The following is a 14,785-nucleotide window of genomic DNA, read 5'->3' as shown; positions in this document are numbered from 1 at the left end:
ACACTGGGACAACAGAAGTAAACTGAAATCACCCTGGGAATGTGAAGACATTGAAGTCACCCCCATCAAAAACTTGTGATCCAAGCTGAGACTTTGCCAGCGGGCAGGGACAAACAATTGAAGACTTTTAAGTATTGAATCACCAGAACTTCAAGAAGCTTAGTATAGAAGTGGATTATGTCTGAACTAGAGCAGAGGGTGACTGAGTCCAAAAAAGCCTGAGAGTGTTCTATGGCATCAGGAAAAAAAAAAAAAAATGACAGGCCAGGTTACAATGGTGGCAATAAAAACAGAAAACCTATATAAGAGATTAGGCAGTTATGTCATACAAGTTGTAAAACTAGTCCAAGTAGTTAGAAATTATTGCACACCTCTTAAGACTTGATAGGTAAAGGTCAGACACAACAGAACACCGGCCAGCAAGAAAAAACAAGGGTTGCTCAAATTTTAGGGCAAAAACTGTTTGCTCTCTGCATATCTTTCATACTCCTTGTTCAAGTGAGTGACAGGATCACAAGCATGTACTTCATCCCAGAAAGAACTGGAGCCTTCCACATTCTGCTTGTTACCAGGGAGGCACAGACAAACCAAGAGGTTCTGTCGCTGGCGGGGTAACAAAATACCACCAACAATTGCTCCAGACACCACTTGGTGGCACCAGTACCTTGAACTGCTTGAATGCAACCTGCTCCTCTTGGTATTTCACTGGAAACTCCTAAAGATCTTCAGCCAACCCCCAAGTTCTGCTTTCTCCATTATGACTTCTTCTACAGCTTTCACATCTTCCTCTGTCTATAGAGATCCTGAAAACTAGAGGATGGGAATGTTGAATGTAATAATTATTTCAAAAATCTCTTTACATATATACATACATATAATTTTTGCATACATGTGACCATATCTTTCATACCAGATTTTTTCCTTTTGATTCTTCCCTTTTTGCTAAGCTTTCTCACCTGAACACTGCCAAGTTCCCATGCCCCTCGTCCCTCCCCTTTCAGAAAACTCATTTTATCCACCTAGTGTGTATCTATCCATATTTTTCCCATGATAGAACCTTATACAGATTGATGATGATGATGATAAATAGATTATAAAGAAACAAATGAGCTGAGTGTGGTGACCCTATAAACCCAGCAGCTCAGGAGGCCAAGGCAGGAGGATCGTAAGTTCAAAGCCAGCCTCAACAATAGCAAGGCATAAGCAACTCAGTGAAACCCTGTTTCTAAATAAAATACAAAATAGGGCTGGGGATGTGGCTCGGCGGTTGAGTGCTCCTGAGTTCAATCCCCGGTACCTCCTCCCCTGCCACTGGCCAAAAAGAAAAAAAGAAAGAAACAAATAAATATATATTGAGGTTCTTTTGGGTCATGGATTTGCCAAGATGGGCTCACATTATTTTCTCTTCCTTTCATCTTGCTTCTCTCTCAGTAACACCAGCTGGTAATCCTTTTAGGTCAACAAGTACTGCTTCTCTTCACTCTTTGGTATGGAAGTGCCTCTTTTCTCATATCTTTACTAGCTATGCATGGCTTTGCTCTTTTGCTTTTTGCCAGTCTGATGGGTGAAAAATGAGCATTCATCATTATTTTGTTTTTTTGTTTTCCTGACTGTGATATTTTACCATCTTTTCAGGCTCTGGCCATTTTGATTTGGTCCCTTGTGGCTTTTTCCCAAACCAAGGATTTTTTTAATAAAGAATTTTTACTCAGTGAAGAAGCTAAAAGAATATTGCTCAAACACATTTTAGGAAGTAGAAAAAAATAGGATTTATCATAGTCAGAAACTTCTATATGTAGTGTCGAACACAAACTAAAATCTATAAAAGCAATATAATCTTTCAAGATTTGTTCATAAAATAAAACTTGAAAATAAAAGTAGAAACATCTACTCCAAAGGCAGAATATGGTTATTTTTCTCTTCATAGGAACCTCTCAGAGAGTGCTTTATTTCCAATTGGGCAACATGCTTTGTTGTTATATAGGTTTAAGTAGAATTAGGCTTTAAAAAGAACCAGTCCCATTTATTTGAGTGCCATTCAAAATACTGTATGAAAGAAAGAAAGAACAAAAATCAGTAGGGAAAGAAATTGTATTTTTAAGCTTCTAAGAAGATTTTATAAACAATGGAGCCCAGAGAACAAACAAAGCCATAAAATGACTTGACAGTGTCCTTTTAAGTGAACATATGTGATTTTATGCATCCATATGTGTTCACATATGCCCTACATATGCGCAGCCAGCTGCCAGCCAACCAGATTGTTCAATGTGTATGTTTACTGTAAAACAAGTCGAAAGTGTTTGGTCTCTTTGTTAGAGAAACAGCTCATAATTTCAAGTATACAAATGTCAGTTGTTTCTCATTTCTTTTTCTCCCTAGCCAAATGAGCTGTTGATGCTCAATTTGGCAGGATTCTAACTGAGGCTGACTCTTGGCCAGCCACAGAAACCTGGTCCTGAAAGTTTGGGAAATTTTTACAAGAATAGGGAGCTTTTTCTTAATGGCTCCCTAAACCATCGAAAGTTTTCTTAGAGCCTCAGCCAGTTCTTTCCCACTCACTATTACAAAGAATAACCACTAACATCCTTTGGACTCTAATGGATGGAGTCCGGGTGTGGCATGAGGGTATCAAGTCCTCCCATACTTCAGTCAATATTCTTTCAAACCTTCTTTTTACAGAGAAGAGCCAGGGCGGGGTAGGAGGAGCAATGTAAACATTTTATTTGTGACAATTCAGCTCTGAGGTCTCCATATCTTGTCTTCTATTTCACCTTTTATGGCAGTTCCCTGAAGATTGATGAAGTGAAATTTTGATCATATTTCCAATTGAAAGTAAAGGTTTTAAACCAATTGTACATCTGCTTTCACAATCACAGTATTAAACCTAGTTATCACTGTTAGCATTCTCTGCTGCTCCAAGAATAGGAAGGAAAAACATGTACAGAGGCATATTGGGGTGAAAAGATCTTGTACTTTGGAGTGAGGGAGTCTGAGTCTGGCATTTTCTCTATCCCTATCTTCAAAATTATCATTATTAAATCATTTAAATTTATGATTCTAATTATCATATTATTTGGAGCATCAAATTGTATGCAATTCAACAGTAAATAACATTGAAGTAATTTCTCCTTTTTGTCTCTTGAGCTATATTTTTCATAGACTTACAGAGTTTTAATTATATCAATCTCAGTGGTGAGCTGGAGAATCCTGACTATTTGGCTATAGACAAGCAGTTTCACACTTCCAACTCCAGTTGCCTCATCAGCTAGATGGGAACAGCAATGACTATTTCCTGTTTCATATGAAACTAAAACAAGTTAACCCAGGTGAAGAACAATGATACAGTAAGTCCTAGGTAAATGCAAGTTTTCTTTCTTCCCTTTTTGCCTTCTTCTCTCTAGTCCCTACAAAAACAGAGATAGACGAGAACCAGGAATATTTCATGTTCGAGGCAATAATTCAAAGGTCACCAATCTCAAAGGGAGAAAAGGATGAACTCAACACAGAAAGTGAAATTAAACCGTTACTTTTGCAATCCTTAGCAGAGACAGGACTGATAAGAATGTGTGGACATACATTTGAACACATACATAAATGCATGCTCATTTATTTAGCAACCTTTTTTGTCTATAACAGTTGCCTAGCAAATGGTGAATATCCATAAATACTTCTTAGATACAGGAGTGAAAAACAAGTCCTTAGAAAGCCCACCATCATAATTGCTTCCCAATTGCTTAGTTTCCTGGTATTGGTTTGTGATGATCCCATGCTTTCCAAGGTGAATGTCACAGTAAGGAAGAAGTAGAGATATCTGTTGTTAGAGGCTGTTGTGCAGCCCCTGAAAAACAACTGGGAGAATTCCATCCACCTTCCAGCCTGCCACCACAGGCTCTTTCTACATCTCATCACCTCCTATTCCCTCTTCCCCTTTCCCCATTCAACCTTTCTGAAGCTTTCCAGTATTTCCTCATGACTGAAAAATAAAATTCCTATTGCTGCAGGTGTCCATGTATTCAGGACAAAAATGAGCCACTGCTGACAATTGTGAAGAAAGAAAAAACAGCTGTTTGCATCTGGATGTGGAGTATGAAAGAACAGCTGCTGGCAGCTGTGGCAGACAAGAAAGTGAGCAAACGAACAGCTGCTGGCGATTCAGTCTAGTAGGCCGCCCAGAATCACTGAACTCTAGAAGAAGCATACACAGCTCAACGTAACTGCTTTATTGTATCCTGCTCTTTATTAAATCTTGCTTATTTTTCATTAGAGACATTCCCTACTGAGGGACCTCAGCAGGAATAATTACCACCATTTCCCCATCCATAGCCCTTTGGAAAAGCAACCTAATAGCAGTAAAATGGCACAGACATTTTCTTCCTTTAAGGCATACCTATTTTTACAAGATGGAAGAAGACTATTGTTGGCAAAGGAAGGCACACCAATCAACAGTGGAACTATCACAAGATTGGGCAAAAATAATTCTGTTTTACAGAATATTATGGTCATTTTAATAATCACACATTTTAGCATTTCAGTAGGCCACAATGTGACAATGTAAGCATAACTTAAACTTGGAAAAATACATTTTAAAACCCTGTCAATGGTTTCCAAGTATCTTTTTTAATATGCATGTTGTCCTGTTGACATGTATATTTATAAATATCTCCCTCTCCTTTCTTTCATATTTTTAATAAAGAAAGAGGAAAATATCTTTGTATCATGCATCAGGTTCGGGTTTTGTGCTTCATGCTGTTTTTTTTCTAAAATCAGTTGGAATTCGAGATAAATCTGAGTGACCTCAAAATATGTCAGTTCATTCCTCATCTTGCTCCTCACAGAAGAAAAACATTCTCATGACTCCAACTTACAGAATTTAGACACAGTGCAAGAAAAATAAAAACTACCTTTGATGTTATTCATTGAATAATTGTATACAACTAAATGCCCTCAAACAAAAGAATAAGTTAACAAATTTTATAATCTACCTGTATGCATTTTTTTCTTTTTTATTAGAACTTTATAGTTTTATATAGCTAGCCACCTGTATTTATAAAAATTATGGTTTGGAACACTGCAAATGGGAAGATGTTTGTGATGTAACATTCATAGAGAAGAATTTGCAAAGATCATTTACAAAGAAAAAGTTGAATGCAAAACATATATAATAATTAACACTAAATAAAAAGGCAGGGATAACGGTATGAAAAAAAAATTTAATGGCAGTAGTCAAGATAGGATAGCAGAGAGGAAGTTTGTAATTTCTTTTGTTAGTTTTTCTTTATGCTGATAAATTATATAATATAAAAGATTTAAATAATAAAAATATTATGAAAATAATAAAGTTACTGTAAACTCCAGGAGAAAAGGAGCCCTTGCCTGTTTATCACCTTTTACCTCTAATACCAGTCACAGTGTTTAGATACCAACAAATATTTGTTAAATAAAGTAAATCAAATGAAAGAATCACCTATATTTTTAAGCTGCTATTGTGAAGAAGAAAAATAAAACCACTTCTTCCAATGGCATAAGGGTGACTGAGAAAAACTCAGTCTTGCTCTACTCAAAAATAAATAAATAAATAAAAATAGAAACATCCCTGAAGAGATAAACTTTAGCCTCTTACAAATGGTTCTACCATGGTGAGATATATGGCCCAGCCAGACCTGATGAACTCCCATATTCTTAATTGTAAGGGAAAGAGAAACCAATTAATTCCTAGATGAGCTTCTAACTGTAAGATGTGATTATATGACTTGGATTGGTGGGGAGGGGGCACGGGGAAGGGCTGCCAAACGACTAATGTCACAAGCACTTGACCCTTAATTTGCCAACCAAAGTAACCCAAAAGAAAGTTCCCAGGTATTTTATGCTCCAGCTAAGTACCTTCCCTTAAAGCAAAATTGAACAGTGTTTCTATTCTCAGCTGCCTTTTCAAGTCTTGGCTTTATTCCCTGGTCTGGCACTGAAGGAGTGCTTGAGTTTTCAGCAAGCTGGTAAGAGGAGGAGATGCTGCCCACCCTCCATTTTACTGCCCCAAACTCCTGCAGCAGCAGACTCCAAAGTTTCCAGACTTTTCTTTTTGTCAAAGGCAGCCTCTGAATCAGTCCTGTCTACTAATACCTGTTCCCTGGGGAAACTGTGATACACTCATCATTCCCCTATGAATATTTTTATACACAATCTGTTTTCCAGATATTTTGAAACTTCCCCAAGTCCTGCTTGTAAAAAGTGTAAATGTTCCATGTTAACATAGATACTCCTGTATTCTGATGTGGAGTAACTCAAGACCCTGACAAACTTGTATGTTATCCAAAATATGTTTGCAGATTTTTCCCTTTTGCCTATAAAATAACATTAAAGGAAATGTCTTGATCCATAAATACAACTGTTGAGAATTTAAGTGACTTGCACTTCATCATCATCATCACCAAAACTGTAAAGTGGTTTTTTCAATGAAAGGCCAAGATCATAATGTACTGGGCATATTCAATAAATATTTGAGTAACACATTGGGGAGTTATAGTCACTAGGTCTTTGTCAATCTTCTCTAAAGGGACCATGATGAGGTTCTCTACAGACATGATTTCTGTATCATAAAGGTGATGGCTCATTTTATGCATCAATTTGACTGGGCCACAGGTAATCCAGAAATTCAGTCAAATATTATTCTGAGTGTTTCTGTGAGAGGCTTTGGGATGAGATACACGTATAAATTAGTGGGCTGAGGAAAGCAGGTCAACCCCTGTATTATAGGCAAGCTTCATCCAAATAGAAAAAAAAAGGCTGGCCCTCCTACAAATGAAAAACAAAACAAAACAAACAAAAAAAAAACTTCCTGTTTTCTGGTCTTTGAATGGGGGCACTGGTTTTTTTCCTTTGAACTCACCTGAAACATTGAGTCTTCCTGGGTCTTAAGCCTACTGGCTTTTAAGCTGGAACTGCACCTGACTCTTCTGGTTCTTTGACCTTCACCCTTGGACTGGAACTAACTTGATGACTCTCCTAGGTCTCCAGTTTGCTGACTCACCCTACCAAACTCCATAGTCATGTGAGCCAATTCTTTATATTTCTTCCTATATAGAATATATATATACGTGGTTTTTTTCATATGTATGTTCATACACACTCACACCCTATTGGTTCTGTTGCTCTTGGTTAATACAATAAATATTTCAACAAGTAAAATTCAATCCACTGATATCAAATAAATGCTTTCTCCTATGTACATATATGAATAAACCACAGCGAATCTCCACATCATGCACAACCCCAAGGCTGGGATCCTAATTAGAATAAGATGTACTCCATGCTTATATAAATATGTCAAAATATATTCTATTGTCATGTACAACTAAAAAAGAACAAATTAAAAAATAAAAATTAAAAAAAAATAAATGCTTTCATGATTACTTTCAATAGAGTCAGGGAAGAAATGAAAGTGGGATCCAGATTCCAGGATAGAATAGGGTGGAACTAAAGAGTTCCTGGTGGAGACAAAATGGATATCCTATGAATTAGATATTCCAATGAGGGGGATTGGAATGCCTGTCCTTGGGAATCCCTAAATTCAGAGTTATATGGTGTGAAAAAAAGAACATGGGTTTTAGTATCAGTCTAAACTATCTGAATTGAGTTGTCTGGGTTCAGTTGTGTTTTGCCACTGCTCACTGTGTGATACTGGAATCATCTCTGAGCCTCATGTCCTCACTTGAACATATACAACAATAATGTCCATCCAAAGAATTGTGAGAAATAAGTGATGTAACATCCAATAGTTCCTGACACACCGTAAACTTCATATAAATAGCTTCAACTCTAGTCAGGCAGTAATCTTGCTTTAAGTATGCTTATAGTTACATAGATCTTTCCCAGTTGTAGATCTCTAAGAAAACTTGTTAAGCAAATGAATAAATACAACCAACACAGCTGGAGCACTTACCCTTTTGTACAGAATGAATGATGCCTGCCTCCGTGAAAGTGTCATGACTTCTAAAGGCATTTTGCAAAGTCACAAATTCATTTTGGATGTTTTGACTTCATAAGCTTTAGTCAGGCATTCAGGTACATACAGATCTAGGGCTTAGGAGAACAATCTGGATCAGAGAGGTGGAGCTGGGATAATGAGAAGGCAAATGTGCAGAACAAAAAACCCAAAGAGCCCATGTCAGAATTCTGAGAGGTCTTAACTTTGAAGTCAATCCCCAAAGGAGCATCCAGAGAAAAAGAAGAAAAGCCAAAAAGTGTGGTGCCACAGAAACCCAGAGATACAAATGCTTCCAAGAGGGAATAGTTAAAATACCAAATATTGTTGAAAAGTCCTATAAAACAAATATTTACAGATTAATCCATCTTCCCTGCCTGAATTATTCATCGAAAACACCAGCCTGATCCTTTTTTCTTTCCAAAAGCCTCCTATGTTTCTTGACCTCTCACAATATCCTCACTCCACAGCATTGCAAGCATAGTCCTCTGTACTTTATTTCATCCACAGACTTCCAACAACACTGCCCTCACACAAATCCGATTTTCTGCTAAACATTTATATGTACTTCAGGCTCCCTTCCCCTTATCTCAGTTTCTGGATTGCTCTTCATTCAAGATGCACCTGAATAACAGTTATTTATACATCTTTATTGACTCCTTCAAGCTAAATCCTCTGCTTTCTGTGCACCACAGCAGTTTGTTTGCACATGCAGGGGATGCTGCATTTGGTTACACTGTGCTCAATGTACAAGCATGAGTAAAGTCAACAACTTTAATTTTATCATAGATCTCATAACACTAATTATGGATTCACTTGTCTTTTTCCCTCCTAGATGATAAATCCCTCATGAATAGAGTTGGATTCTCTTTCACCTTTATAATCCATTCATGAAGCAAGTCTCCCAATAAAGGCTTATATCCTTGTGCAATATTTTGATGCCAAATAAATGATAAAAGCAGCAGATAGAGCTAAAAAAATAACTTTACCAATTGTATGAGCTTTGAAAGATGTGTTAGCTTTTCTTTGCTGTGAACCAATATCTGACTTGAACAACTTAAAGGAGGAAATTTTAATTTTCACCCATTGTTCCAGAGATTTCATTCCATGGTTGGCTGGCTCCATTGCTTTGGGTCTGAGGCAGGGCAGTACATCTTGGCAGAAGGGCATGGTAGAGGAAAGCTACTCAGCTCATAGAAACAGAGAGTTGGGGAAGGCAGGAAAGAAGAGAGAGAGGGAAGAGAAGAGAAAAAGAAGAGGAGCTAAGGACAAAATATACCCTTCTAAGGCACACACCCAGTGTCCTACTTCCTCCAACTAGGGTTTATGTCCTATAGTTTCCACCACCTACTTATAATCCATTACAATTATTAATCCACCAGATGGATTAATCCACTGACAAATTTAGTGCCTCATAATCCAATCAGTTCCTAAAAGCCTCACCTCTGAGCATTTCTGCCTTAGGGAACCAAGACTTTAACACAAGAGTGTTTGGGGAACATTCCAGATCCAAGCCATAACAAATGAACACATATAACTTAAATTGAGGTTCTATCAAAACAATATTCCATTTCTTGTCATATTCTCACTAAACATTAGGGAGCAAAGTTTTATAAGCCTTTCTATTTTTACCCAGTGGGAATAACGTTATTTAGGGACAAGATTTTCACTTTCTTCACTTGTTAATCTCTGTGTTTTGACAGTTGAAGTACTTATATCCATTTCACTATGAAAGAACAGAGCAAGAAAACTCTTACTGGTTTATTATAGAAGCAGATATTGACTCCTGTTAAAAATACTTTAAAATAATAGCTTAAAATCATGATTAAGTATGATTGTTCTCTGTAAATTTACATATTTGGATATTTAAAAATATCTAAAAATATGAACTGGTCTGTGTACATCATGGTACATAATGTCTATCTGTTTATTTTCTTTAAAAAACTAAATTTCAACAATAAATTCATCCTACTCTCAAACAAAAAGAACTTATAAATTTATTTTCTAACCCATGTGAGTCTTTTGGATCATTTTCTTTCATAACGTGCTTAAGTCACTCAAGCCATATTTAAAACTACAATATGACAACTGTTTATTGTTCTCTGACTTACTATAAAGTAAATATTTGTTTAACTTTATTTATAGCATGTTAAGACTGAAATTTGATGCAGAGTGTTTAGAACATTTTTTCTCCCAGAAAACGAGGTCAAATGTTGAGATGTCCCACCTTAACATTGACAAATGTTTTCTTACCCCTGAAAACTCAATCTGTTCCAAATTAAACAATCTCTGTCTAGTAAGCACTCAGTCTTTTAAAGTTGCTTTCTCTCTCTTGCTCCTACCAAATACATCATCTTGGTGTACATGGGCACTGACATGACTTAGTGGTGACAAGTGGGTTTTTTGTTTTGTTTTGTTTTGGTGGGGGTGGGGTGGGGTGGTGGTGCAGCTTGGATCTCAGTCACCATCTGAATTCTGTTTCTGTTTTTTTTTGTTTTCCTTCTTTGAGATTGTTGAACTGATTTCTGATTAAGTGAATTGGACCTGTCTGTCTTTCGTAGCATTGTTCTGGTATTCACTGCTGAAGCCAATAACAGCAGCCAATCCTCTGATCTTGAGCTCTTTGGGATAGCCCACGGTGCTTACCCTTTAGTTCCCAGCCCTTTTAATCTAGGCTGACCTTCTTATCTCTCTGACATCTTCCCAGTCACCTTTCCCTTGCCTATCCTGCCCTGATCATGCAGCTTTCTCACCATTCCTTGAACACATGTGGTATGTTCTCATATCAAAGCTTTTGTCCTATGAGTCCCCCTATGGAAGTCATGACTTGCTTCCTTGCTGTTTTGGAATCTTTGCTGCAATGCGCCTTCTCTGTGACACATCCCTGACCAACTGTCTTTTCTCTATCACTTTAGGGTCTCTATAGAAAGTAGTACTTGAAAGTAGTACAGATGACCTTCAGAATTAATTCAGTACCTGCACCATGACCTTATGATTGAATGAAGTGCATCAGCTCCTAAAACATGGCAAGCAATGAATGGAACAATAAACAATAAGATTTTGAGTGGGCTACAGTCAGCCCCCATCCACTCACACCCTCCTCCTTTTGATTTCCAAGTTTGTCCTCTTCCCCAGTCTTCATTGCATTTTATTTTAAAATTTCAAAGGTACTAACAAATTACAAAGATGTCTTCTATCTTTTTGTTGTTAAAAATGTATTGAGTGAATATGATGATCATTATTATCCAAAGTACAAATATAAAGGCACAAATTGGTGTGAATATACTGTGTATACAACCAGAGATATGAAAAAATGTGCTGTATATGTATTGTAAGAATTGTAATGCATTCCACTGTCATATATAAATTTTAAAAACATTTAAAAAGATTAAAGCAAAAATAAATTAAATGAAAAAGAAAAAATGTATTGAGTGCCTACTGAAATTTTTGTATTAGTGAATTTAACATGAGCTGCTGTAACAAAACACTTTATGTAGAAGCTTATTTCTTTTTGTTTTTATTTTTTAAACATATGAAATTTTATTGTTGTTTTCACTGTTATTTTTTTTATTTCTTACATACATGACAATAGTGGAATGCATTACATTCATAATTATCCATTCACAATTGTGCTGTAAATGTAGAAGCTTATTTCTAACACACACACTCAGCCCCGTGTAATGTACCCAGTTCATGGAAGAGTTTTCCCATTCAAGGACTTAAGGACCCAGGCATCTTCCATCTTATGGCTCTTCTCTCCTTATCGGCTGTTGAGAATCCAGATGGGAAGGGAAAGAAAAGGTAAAATAGACCTAACAGATGCCTAACTTCTTTGACCACACACTTTCTTCTATGCTACGGGTCAAAACTAGATAATAGCACAATTGAATGTAAAGAATCATGGGGACTGTAGTCCCTTCCTGGGTCACTGTTTCCCTGAGACAATTTCACTCCATAGAAGGAAAGGCATGGGTTTACTGGACAGCAAGCTGTGCACAGCTAGTACATGCTATGTAAACATCCATATTCGTTGCTTCACTTATTCTTTCAACATCCTTACAAGGCATTATTACCATTCATTACATGAACATTGCACAGAAAAGAACGGCTCCCAGAAAGATGGACTGACTTCCAACGAGTTTAGAATGTGACTTAATTCATGAGAATTTGCAATTTTAACACAGGCTCTATTGATATAATTCACATATCACACAGTTCACTGACTTAAAGTGTACAATTCAGTGGTTTTTTTGTATGTTCAGAGTTGTGAGACCATCACCACAATCAGAACATTTTCATCTCCCATTAGCACTTCTCCCCATTTCGTCCACCATCTTTAAGTCCTAAGCAACCACTAATCAATTTTAAACCTCCATAAATTTCCCTATTCTGGACATTTAATATCAATAGAGTCATTCAGCTTATGGTTTTTTATGACTGTCTTCTTACCATGATATTTTTCAAAGTTCATTCATATTATAGAATATCTCAGCACTTTATTTCTTCTTATTGCCCAATCATATTCCACATCTTGTTTACCCATTAATCAGATGACTCTTGAACCATTTTTTTCTTTTCTTTTTTTTTTTTTTTTTTCTATTGTAAATAATGCTGCTAGGAATATTTGTGAACAAGTAGCTTAACCATTTTACAATCCCACCACCCATATATGAGTATTTCTATTTCTCCATATCCTCGCCAACATTTTTTGTTTTCTGTCTTTTTTAAAAAAATTATTTTAGTGAAGTTCTTATTTTGAAAGATGACTTGGTTTCTGCCAACATCAAGGCTTAGAATTTTGTTTCAGTTACCACTGTATTAAACCAGATAAGGAGAGGTAGGTCTAGGATAAAAATTAAAAGAATGAAGTTTGTGCTCTTACTCCCAACCAGTTGTTGCCACCCTAAGTTGTTACCAGGGTATCCAGGCATGCAAAACTGTGGTAAGCCACATAATGCTTGCTCTCCTTGGTTTTACCCCATGTTCCAAACTCATCCCAATCATTCTCCCCTTCATACTACACAACAAATAATTGTGTACTGGAAGTTTTTACCCAGCCATTTTGATCATATGGACATTAGGCCCTGGGAATATTTTGACTCCTATGTTTAAAAGTAGAAACATTTATATCAGAATTACACTTACATGGATAATTATAAAATTATATTTTAAATACACATTTTAAAAGTATTTAAGGACTAATTTTTATTAAACTATGTTAATTCCTTGATAAAAACTTTTATTTCCAGGCATTGACATTTTTAATATCTTTTCATCTTAATTTTTAATTTACAAAATTCTTTTCACTGGAGTCAATTATTTTCTGCATGAGGTTTAAATGAAAATATTATTCAACATGGAAATGTTTTTTGCTGTTGTTTATATCAAAGTTTTACTGATTATAGTTTCAGTAATTGCAAATTTTCTTTTATGGTCATTATTTGTAACAAATCCAATTGTCTCAGGTCAAATTATTCACACTAAACTTAGTAAAAAATTGGATTATTCTGTAAATTTTTAAGCATAATAAATTTTTGCCTCTGCCAATTTAGCTGTTGGCAGTTTTATTTGGTGTTGGTTACTTCTGCCAAGTCTATTTCTTTCCCTATTCAGTATTTGCATGTTTTAATTCTTCAGGAAGATTTTCATCTTAACAAATTTTAACATGTGAAGTTTTAGCTATTGTCATTTTCTTTTGTGCTGACTATTCTTGCCATCAACGTTTAGCATGAATTGGATAAAAACTAACAGTTTTTCTTTTTCTCTTTTTCACTTTTACCCAGTTCCTGAGAAATCTGTGGGCAGGTCCTTTCAGCTCCATTAAGGTGGGCTGTTATCTGAAATTTCTTTGTTATCAATGACCTAATTCTTCAACATATATCCAATTTGTATATTATATACTAATTGCCTATGCTGAAAGCAAAGCAAAGAGCAAATGGTAAAATCAGAATATTCTTGGAGTCAAATGTCCCTGGGTCAAGATATTTTAGGAGCTAAAAAAATCCAGTCTCTCAAAATTAATCTTGTCATTATTTTCTATACCTGACTAATCTTTGGAATCAACTGGGAAACTTATTTTAAGCATAGTTTCCTAACCTACCTTCCTATATCCATCTGATCCTGGCTAGTGAGCTCTCATTTCAGAGGTCTGAGATAGGTTCTTAGTCTCTGTAATTTTAAAAAAGTTCATTCAGTAATTCTAATATCTATTCATGGAGATTTGCAAACATTCCTGAGCTATGCCACACCAGTAAGGGGTATATCCATATCATGGGCCATCATATAACTAAATCATCAGGCAATCTAATGAACAGGTATGAATCTCAATCTACAACTTAAGATGGGAAAGAAATAGAACGACATTTTATGTGATTCAGCTTGTTTTCTATTTTGAAGATGTCCATCCACCATAGGGAGGAAAATGAGTTCAGTCAATCCAAGGTTTCCCTCTCCCCCCACCCCACCCCCCAGGATGAATCTGAAGTAAGGTGGTAGAGACATGGTTTTAGTGTTAAATGTTTTAAGTGGAGGACTGTCATGTCACCTACAGAGGCAGACGGACACCCACCCAAAGTTCAGTTTGGATATAAGTACTGATGATGCACGTACACACACATCGAACATACACACTGAAAGCTTATGTAGTTTTATTACTTACATAATTGAGATATTTGGGGAGGGCAGGGCGGGACTTTCAAGCCAATCTGAAATGAAAGAGCAAGAAAGGAAATTGGCCTGGTTTTTACTGTGGTGAGGGTCAGGGATGGGGATGAGAATTTCTGTAGAGAGTGGGATTGTGGTTTGGCT

General features: G+C 36.3%; 1 long non-coding RNA gene across 1 annotated transcript in view; it reads right to left on the bottom strand.

The window, feature by feature from the left end:
• Window positions 1-641: 641 nt before the first annotated feature.
• Window positions 642-14,785, bottom strand: part of LOC125617410 — a 92,448-nt gene continuing 78,304 nt past the window's right edge. The window contains exon 3 of the long non-coding RNA XR_007348390.1: window positions 642-810. This is a non-coding gene — a long non-coding RNA (uncharacterized LOC125617410). The remainder of the gene's footprint in view (window positions 811-14,785) is intronic.

This window comes from Marmota marmota, unplaced genomic scaffold (genome assembly GCF_001458135.2).
Source record: "Marmota marmota marmota unplaced genomic scaffold, marMar, whole genome shotgun sequence".
Classification (NCBI taxonomy): domain Eukaryota; kingdom Metazoa; phylum Chordata; class Mammalia; order Rodentia; family Sciuridae; genus Marmota; species Marmota marmota.
This window is presented reverse-complemented; position numbering and strand designations above follow the sequence as displayed.